This window comes from Mastomys coucha, unplaced genomic scaffold, assembly GCF_008632895.1.
Source record: "Mastomys coucha isolate ucsf_1 unplaced genomic scaffold, UCSF_Mcou_1 pScaffold22, whole genome shotgun sequence".
Taxonomy (NCBI): domain Eukaryota; kingdom Metazoa; phylum Chordata; class Mammalia; order Rodentia; family Muridae; genus Mastomys; species Mastomys coucha.
Window position 1 is genome coordinate 100,951,013 of NW_022196905.1, and position 9,937 is coordinate 100,960,949.

At 38.6% G+C, this 9,937-nt stretch overlaps 1 long non-coding RNA gene across 1 annotated transcript; it reads right to left on the bottom strand.

Annotated features, from left to right (window-relative positions):
- Positions 1-7,220: 7,220 nt before the first annotated feature.
- Positions 7,221-8,797, bottom strand: LOC116068080. The gene is made up of 2 exons (XR_004109429.1): positions 8,244-8,797; positions 7,221-7,776 (listed from the first exon to the last, which is right to left on the bottom strand). It is a non-coding gene; the product is annotated as an uncharacterized LOC116068080 (long non-coding RNA).
- Positions 8,798-9,937: the final 1,140 nt, after the last annotated feature.

Genomic DNA, 9,937 nt, shown 5'->3' on the forward strand with positions numbered 1-9,937 from the left:
GTGTATATAATGTTTACTGAAAGACTGTAAAATACTGAAATTTCTTTCAAGCAAAAATGTAAAAAAAAATATATTGAGCCTGTAAATTGCTCTGTGACTAGACTTCATTGTCGTCTTAATATATTCTTTGCATGTACATGTATATACACATATGTGTATATATATGTGTGATTATGTGACCTATGCAATACAAATTATGGGAATGGGCAGCTTTGGAGTATATATCCCATAATTCTTACTTCAGGAATAGTTGCAGTATTTACACAGCAGCATTTCTTCTCAGGCGGTTATTGGGTGCTGTTGCTTGCAATGTATGAAGAAAAATGTGTCAAACAAGTTTAGTGTGTACTGAAGAAGGGTGTGAACAACAGTGTTCATGGGCTTTTAGAGTGCTTTTCAGTCCTTGTAACTCAGCTGTTGAATACCTAAAACAAATTCAAGTGATATCTACATTCTCTCCTATTAGAAGTGACGTTTTCAAGTTATTGTGGCACATTATGATTGTAAATGTCTCAGTTTTAACAGTAAGTCTGTAGGAGCCCGGTGAAGACTCCTGAAATGTCTGTAGTAATTGTTAGTCATGTTTGAGTAAGCGTAGTATGAACAAAGTCTTTTATTGCACAGGGTTAACAAGCAGTATGTTGCTAGCTGAGGCTAGCTGCTGTTTTATTACAACATTACCTCTTGTTTTTATAAAATGTACCAAGATTTTAAATTGATATCTTTATTTTACATGTTAAAAAGTTTCTTTTATCACTAGTGTTAGAGTTGTCTTCTGTCTTTTCTTTTTGTTTTTCGTTTTTTTTTCCTTGTTTTCTTTCTTAGCCAAAGAGTAAACAGAAGAATATTATTTTGGTAGCTCTTCATTTTACTTTTATAATGATTGGTGGATTTTAGACTAAAAATTGGATAAATTTCTGCCAAAATGAAAAAATCTGTGACATGTATTGATGACAGAATGCTAAAAACTTTGGTTAGTGCTTATTTATTCCATTAATTGATTCTTTGACTGTTTTTAAAGAAACATGCTTTACTTCTTTAAGCATCTTCAAAAGATGACTTTTCTTGTCACATTGTAGCCAAAAGAAGCAGAGAGCTTCTCGCCCTGCCTTTGGTTCCCTTTGGTTCCTGGTGGACCAGGTATAGTGAGCTTTACAAAGTGCAAATTACAAACTTCTGTTCACCTCCACCAAAACTTGATTTCCCCTAGCTATTAATTTAAAGTTGCCTTTCCTGCAGCTGCAATATTTTGAATAACGCAAAGATTGTGTTAATTTTTGAATGTTTGTTTATATCTAGGGGTAATGGAAAATGTAATTCCCGTGTAACCTTATTCACTCTAGCTGTATCATATTTCATTTTTTCCAAAGTCCTTTCATTTTAACTGAACACCAGCAGTATTTTTAGTAATTCTTTAAGATACTTGGAAGACAATTTATCAAGCTGAACTGTCACTAGACGTAATTCTTGTGAATGTCTGTTTTCTTTTGTCATGGTGGTTCACTTGGCTCTGATGTTCAGTTTGTATTTTTGAAATTGCTTTATTACTTAGAATTAAAACAGACCAACATTAAATGTGTGTATTTTTAAAAGAGCTAATGAGTTTTTCTTCTGTATCTGCTTGAAAATACACACTTGTGCAGTAGTAAATTGCTTTTGTTTAGCTAGGAAGAGAAGAATTTTCCAATTCTTTTATATACTTGAGTTAGTCTTTGAAGAACTTTACTCCCATTTCCTTTTGTCATAATGATAATATTGTATGTTCACTGTGAGTGATCTTTTAAAAAGGATATGGAGCCAGCTTACATGCTTTGTATTAGAAAGACAGTGTTTCTGTCCTTCCCTCTTCCAAATACAATGGAAAATCAGACTTCACAGTTGTTTGTTCCTCATAGGTATCGGAGTACTTGTAAACAGATTTCCTGTTTTTGCTTAAAAATTTTTTTGGTTTCTGATCTACAGAATGAAAAGTTGTAAATAATATATCTTCCTTTCTTTTTCGTTTTAAGCATTTAAGAGAAAAAGAGAGCATACAAGCTGTGAATCTTGGTAACTGCTGGGATAGGTAAGCATAGAATAAAAGAACAAAGTCATGCCTGTTGCGTTCAGCAAGCAGCTACAAGGCAGGAACAGAATTTTTTAGAAGAATTGTGGAAGTATGCCCAGGTTTCAGAAAAAGGTAGAAGGAAAGGAAAAGGCTCAGAGAGACTTGGCAGCAGCTCCAAAAGAGACTGTAGGAGAACTTAATCCCTCTCACTTATAATTTTAAAACATTTGTGACCCCCCTGTACTATGTGACAAACCAGTTCTTAAGTGACTGAGAGTGCGCATTACCAGAATAACTATATATCCTCAGTGTTTGTCTTAACTGCACAGCTTCAGTGTTCCTGTCCTTCGAGTGCATGTATGTGCGTGTGCATGTGACTAGCCACCCTGTGAGTTCTAATGTTGATGTGATGGGAGTCAGGCATGTGTGAGAGCTGAGGCAATCACATCTTTGTTTTTGGTTGACAGTTTGATGTCTGAGTATTTGGTTTCTGTCATGAATATAGTTAGATTTCTGTTTATCACTGTTAGGATAAGATTGTGGTTTTGGCTGCTTCGTGCTCCTGTTAGGTACTGTTACATTTTAGTTAGAATATGTTTTGGCTTAAACCACTAGAGTTTGAAAGAAGGTGTTTTAAGGCCAACTATTACCCATGTAATAGTTGCAGATAGATTCCCCCAACTCCCAAAGCCTTCTGTATGGGCTTTTACTTTGTCTAATCATGGGTATTTTTCTAATTGGTGTTAGTTAGGAAGCCTAGAAAATTCTGATACATTTTGACATGGGAGAAACATGTAGAGCCTCTGTTAGCAAATAGATGGAATATATACAAACGTTTGTAATTTATAATACCAGAGTAATAGCTATATGAAATACTAATTTACTTTGGTTTTTAAATTAGAATAAGTTCAGTGTATGGGTGTATGCTAGTATCTCTTGAACAAGATGACTGCCCATCTGAACCTGGCAAAGTTCTTTATTAGCCAACTCTTTGTTTACTGGCATTTTCTGTTTCTGGAGATGAATACAAAAATTGAATTCTTAGTAATTCTTTTCTTCAAGGTAATTCTTTGTTTACTTAAGAGATCCCCCATTGTATCTAAACAAATAAATAAAACTTCACAGGTTGTATATTACATACATTTGGATAAAACAAATATCTTCTGTAGCCATTTGTCAGGACACAGGCCTGAGGTATTGTACGTGAGCATTTTACACTTGGAGGCTAAGATACTGAGTTTGGATCATGCCTGTGCATGTAAGAGTCTGTCTCAGAATTGCTAGTTTCTGTTGTGTTTGTTGTATTTATATTCAGTCATCCCTTTTGCCCCTACTGTGTGACCTGCATTCCTCTAGAAGCTGATGTTAAGATCCTGAATGAACTAAAATTGGTGTACGAGGAAAAGAACCCTGGATAATACTTTATTCAATGGCATCTGACAAAAACAAATGCCACTTTATTCTGTAGTGTTTAGTTAGAGTGTTCTCAGGCTCTGAATAAACAGCATTGCTGTGGAGCTTATGGAACATACTTTGTGTGTCACATCAGTGATTGTGACACTAACATTGTCTATTTTGAAGACATGCTTGATCTTGAAAACATTTGAAAGGTCTGCATAAGCCTGCGGACTGCCACTGGCACTCTTGTAGTTCCGTCTTCTTATAACCTAGTCCATTTATTTTTATTACGGTATTCTACCCTCTGTTAACAATGTACTAAAAAGTTGATGCCCATCTGAATTTTTTTGGTGGTGGTGGAGCCGATTGAAACTGGTTTTCTCTGTGTAATTCCCATTGTCCTGGAACTCTGTGATCCGGTGCCTCTGCCTCCCAAGTGCTGGGATTAAAGGCTCTGGCCAACACTACCCTGTCTGAATATACCCTTCTGGGCTGGACAGTGGTGGCATACGTCTTTAATCCCATTCATCCCAGCACTTGGGAGGCAGATCTCTGTGAGTCTGAGGCCAGCCTCGGTTATAGAGGAAGTTCCAGGATAGCCAGGAATATACAGAGAAACCCTGTCTCGAAAAACAAAAAAAATAGCAAACATTTAAAAGCTATCATTTAATACTAATAGTGGAATGCAAAGGAAATTTTAATGAACAGAATTTGAAACAATACAACTGCTAAAAATTTTGTTGAGTTTTGTTTAGTTTAATTGTGTTATATGTGAGTACTTGGATGTACACATGTGCACCATTTGGGAATAGGTGCATGGTATGAAGAGATGGTCTGGTCCGGAGTGGTTATAGGCAGACATGAGATGTTGGTGGTGGTGAGAACTGAAGCTGGGTCCTCTGGGAGGACAGCAACTGTTCTTAATTGCTGAGCCATCTCTCCAAACTCAAATTTTCTAGAAATATCCCTGAAAATAAACTTCGTGGAATCTTTGAGTCATTTAAGACTCAATTCTGATTTCTGTATCGCCTCTTTCATAACTTCCAGATATCATATAAGTCCATAGTGGAAAAATATTTCTATATAATTTATAGATTCTCTGTCCCTCCCTTTTCTGTCTGTCTTTCTTTTTGTCTGTCTGTCTGTCTTTCCTTCATTCCTTCTCTCTCTCTCTCTTTCTCTCTCTCTTTCTTTCAGCCCTGTGTAGTCTAGGCTAGCCTTGAAGTTGCTATGTAGGTGAAGGTGGTCTTGAACTCCTGGCCTTAAATTACACCGTGTGTAAATGTGTGGAGGTGTGCACATGTGTACAGGTGCTCTTAGGCACTTGGGGTACAGATGATAGCCTCCTGCCATGGGCTGGGGGGACTGAAATTGGGTCTTTTGCAAGAGCAGTGTATGTTGTTAACCTCTAAACTATCCTTCCATACCACTATGGTCATTTTATAAGCAGGGCAGTGGTGGTGCACGCCTTTAATCCCAGCACTTGAGAGGTGGAGGCAGGAGGATTTCTGAGTTCAAGGCCAGCCTGGTCTACAGAGTGACCAGGGCTACACAGAGAAAACCTGTCTTGAAAAAAAACAAAAAAAGAATGCCTTTTTATTTGGGAGTTTTCTAGAATGTAAGCAGTTCATGCTTTTATGAGAAGATTTTTGCTGGGCTTGGTGCATCCCAACACCATGGGTGCAGCATCAGGGAGGTCTCACTCATTTGAGGTCAGCCTGATACACATGGTGAGTTCCAGACTAGTCAGGCCTATAAAGTGAAGTAGTTGTCGCAATATGTAAGTAAAATTAACAATGAAATCATTTTTGATCTATAGAGGTGACTCATTGGGTTCAGTGCTTAGTGTAAAAGCAAGAGGATCCATTTGGATACCTAGCACCTATGTAGAGCTAACAAGGGTAGTGCATACCAATAACCCCAGCTCTGACAGGTGGAGATAGGTGTATTCTGGGAACTTACCCATTAGTGTCACCAAAATGATGAGTTCCTGGGTCAGTGAGAAAGAAATAGGATGGAGATCAATAAAGGAAGGTACCCACCATTGACCTGGCTCCTATGCATGCACGAGCAAGCAGCTTAGCACACGCCATGGTATAGGGAGACTTTCCTGTCTGTTGCGAATTATGAACATTATTGTGCTGCTGTATATAGAGGTCCTTACAGAGATTTAGATATGGGTAGCGATTCCTACTACTCAGCCCAGCCTAGGTGATTGCTGTCATCTGTTCCTGTCTCTCTGTTAGTGGGAGTCTTGTTTATTCATCGATGCATTGGGAGTTTTTCTCCTCTCTTCAGCCTGTGTTATATAAACTCTACTACAGAGTAAGTGAAGATGGTAAACAAGGTTTTTTTTTTTTTAAGATTATTTTTATTTATATGGGTGCACTGTAGGTGTCTTCAGACACACAGGAGAAGAGTGCATCGCATCCCACTATAGATGGTTGTGAGCCATCATGTGGTTGCTGGGAATTGGACTCAGGACCTCTGGAAGAGCAGTTAGTGTTCTTAAGTACGGAGCTATCTCTCCAGCCTTAAGCAAGGTTTTCTAGGAAAGGTTTTTATGTGAATAAAACTTTGCACCTTATTTTAAGAACAATTCTTGAGTTAGGCTCCTGAAAATAATTTAAGAAAGGAGGTGGTTGGTTTTCTCTGACTTTGTTGTCTGAAGATATTGTTTTTCATGATTCTTTGTGGAATAGAGGGGCTTGTAAGTTTGATAGCTAGATAATTGCTACATATCTAATGTAGGAAATAGCAACTTGATTTGTTTTGTTCTAATTTTTTCTTTTTCCTTTGACAGGATTTCTCTGTGTAGCCCTGCCTATTCTGGAACTCACTCTGTAGACCAGGCTGGCCTCGAACTCGGAAATCCGCCTGCCTCTGCCTCCCAACTGCTGGGATTAAAGGTGTGCACCACCACTACCTGGTGCTGGGATTCTTTTTGTGTATGTGCATGTAGATATCCCATATATTAGATATACCCGTGTGCATGTATGCCTACATGTATGGAGGCCATAGGTTGGTTGACATTTATCTTCTGTCTTTCTACTTCATTGAAGTAGGGTCTATTCCTATTTTGAAGGTCACCAATTCAACCTGTCTGGCAAGTTTTCTCTGGGTGGGGGGTCCTCTGTATTTGTCCGAGTGCTGGATGGAGTTACATGTGTGTTACCATACCTTGCTTGGCTATTTATGTAGATCTTAGGGATTCAAACTCTGGTCTTCCTGCATTTGCAGCAAAAACTATTTGCCCGCTGAGGTATTTTCTCAGATCCAAATTTGTATGCATTTTATCCATAACTGTGAGAATAAGTGACATATTAATTCACCTTTACAAAGACTGAGCAGTATTCAGGAAGTGACATGCTTTTTCTTGGCTCCATTTTATAATGAGAATTGATCTCATAGATCTAAAATATTTATAAAAGATATTTTAATTTTTAATTTATATTTTTACAAATATACATTTAAAAAGATCTATAAAAGATCTAAAAACCTTACGGACTTGGAAAAAAAGCAGTCAAAGGAAGCAGTGAGAGGCCCTGCTGCAGGTTCTGTTAGGAAATGCTTTGTTCATCTGGGGCCAGTCACGGAGCAGCAGTCTTGTCACATATCCACCTTTTAACATAGGCTCATACAGCGTAGGTGTTTTGTTTTGGTGCTTTTATGAGATAGGGTCACACTGTAGACTGGGCTACCCATAAATTCTTAGAAATCCATTAGCCTCGTCTCCTGACATTAAAGGCACATACCACTATACCAGGCTCTGTTGTGTTTAAGCATTTTTTATGTTTTCTTCTACCCAAATGTTGATAAGTATTTTGGATTTTAGGTATTGCAAACATGTTTACATTGTGTACTGAATTGCTATTTGTGGCCCATGGAACTTTGTCTAGGCTGGCTGTCTTCTATAGTTAGTTTCTATTTTGTTTTAGAGTTTGCTTGGTCTCAAGAATTCGACTCAACAATGTCAGGATTGAGGCTGGGAATGATTTAGATTCTGGTGTGTGTGGTTTCTGCTAGATTAGGTATATGTTAATGAGATTAAAAGCATGCGGGATGAATAAGAGAAATGAGGGAGCTGCAAAGCCAGTTACAGGACAATCAAAGGAGTCAGTCACTCCAGGAAGAAATACAGCCTCGAAGGCAGCAGGGAGGTCCGGTCTCTGATGGAAGCGTAGTATTGTCACACCAGAGTTATTTTTCGAATAAAGTTCCTCTTACCAAAATCCAGATCTGACCTGGGCGTTTCTGTTTCTTGAAAGAGCAGCACCTCACTCTTGCAGTTTCAGACTGTTTGCAGTCCTCGGGATCTTTCAGAAACAGCTCTAAATCACAGAAAACAATTAGTGTTTTCTAAGTGGTTTCTTTGGGGGTTTAAGTCCTTCTAAAAATCAACCACTTCATTCTGATGTTTACCTTAGAACTGACTCTAGAACTAGGGTTAGGCAGAAACAGTAGGACTGACAGCATTGAATTTGAGGATTCAGGAAGCTAATGATGTCATTAAGTAGAAGAGACAGAAAAGTGAGTATTAAGTCAAGGAAATGGAGAGGTAACAGGATGGCAAAGCATGAAATAGTTTTGGTTGAGATAGACAGTAGTCACAATGCTTGATAGTAATGGGAGAAGTTGGGAGGTTGTGAGGCATCCTGTATGCTCTAGTCCACGTCTTACAGCAGCTTACTCTAGTCCATGTCTTACAGCAGCTTAGTCTAATCCATGTCTTACAGCAGCTTACTCTAGTCCATGTCTTAAAGCATCTGCCTAGTTTTTCCCAAATGCTTACACTTACTCATTTACGCATTCTTCCTGTCTTCTGGTGTCAATGCCAGAAGAGGACCTTGGATCCCGTGGAACTGTAGTTACAGGCAGCTCAGATCCTATTCAAAGAGGAGCACTTCTTTTAAATACCGAGTGTAAAATTTCTCCAGCTTGAATTTTATGGTTTTTATTTTTATCTTTTATTTATTTATTTTTTGAGATAATTTCATTTATCCCAGGTTGGTCTGGAACTTGCCAATTAGCCCAGGACGACCTGAGTGTGGTTCTCTTGCCCCGTCTTTTGAGTGTTGGGATTACAGGCATGTAGTTATGCTGGATTTTATGGGGTTGAGGGTCAAACAGCAGGGGGCTGCAGAGATGGCTCAGCAGGTAAGAGCACTGTCTGTTCTTCCAGAGGTCCTGAGTTCAATTCTAAGCAACCACATGGTGGCTCACAACCATGTGTAATTGGACCCAATGCCCTCTTCTGGTGTGTCAGCAACAGGATGATCATATATATTAAATAAATAAGTCTTTAAAAAAAACCAAACATGTCAGGGCTTCACTTGTGCTGGAGAAAAACAGTGGATTAAGCTGCATTCCCAACTCACATCCCTTTAATTCAAAAACATGCTCTTGACTATTTAAGAAAACAAACACCACACTTTGTGTGTGTAATGGATACATGACAGGGCATGTAGGAAACTTAAATAAAATTTTTTAAAAAGTATTTTTGTGTATGGCTGTTTTTCTTCCATGTTTGTATGTACACCATATATGTGCCTGGTGCCTGTTGAAGTCAAAAGAGTGTGTCCCAGATCAGATTCCCTGGAAGTTGAGTTACAGATTCTTGTGAACCATTGTGTAGGTGGCTGGGAACTGAACCTTGTTACTACTGTATTTAAAAAAAATTAGAGCAGAAAAAAATCTTTGAGAAAAAGAAAATGCCAATATAAATGGAAAGGGTTTCATTGTGTTTGATTTAAAGGCTTATTCTGAATTAGCGATGTAGCTCAGTTGGTAGAGTCCTCATTTGGCTTGCACTGGGCCCTGGATTGATCCTAGCACTTCATAAAACTGGTAATGGTGGTTCATACTTCTAATTCCAACACTGGGGAAATGGAGGCAGTAAAGTAAGTAGTTTATGGTCATTCTCAGCTATACTATACCAGGGCAGCCTGGGCTACAGGAGACCCTATCAATTCCAGGGCTGAAGAGATGACTTTGTGATTTAGAGTACTTGGTGCTCTAGCAGAGGACCAGCTTTGGTTCTCAACACCCCCACATGGTGATTCACAACCATTCTTAACTCCAGTTCAGCTGTTCTAACTATTCTGGAGGTACCAGGCAGACATGGTACACATGCAAAAGCATAGATGAAAAGCACATACATAAATCTTAAAATACAAAATCAGCATTTTGTTTTTCCGAATGATGGTGGGGCATAGAGGCAGAGGCAGATTTCTGAGTTTCAGGCCACCTAGGACTACACAGGGCTTGTCTCTATAAACAGAAATCTACAACCAAACTCAGCAGTTTCATAGAGAAATACTGAGAAAAATGAATAAACAGTTTTACTTTCAAAAATGCTTTTGGGAGCTAGAGAGATGGCTCAGTGGTTAAGAGCACAGACTGCTCTTCCAAAAGTCCTGAGTTCAATTCTCAGTGACCACATGGTAGCTCACAACCATCTGTAATGGGATCTGATGCCCTCTTCTGGTGTGT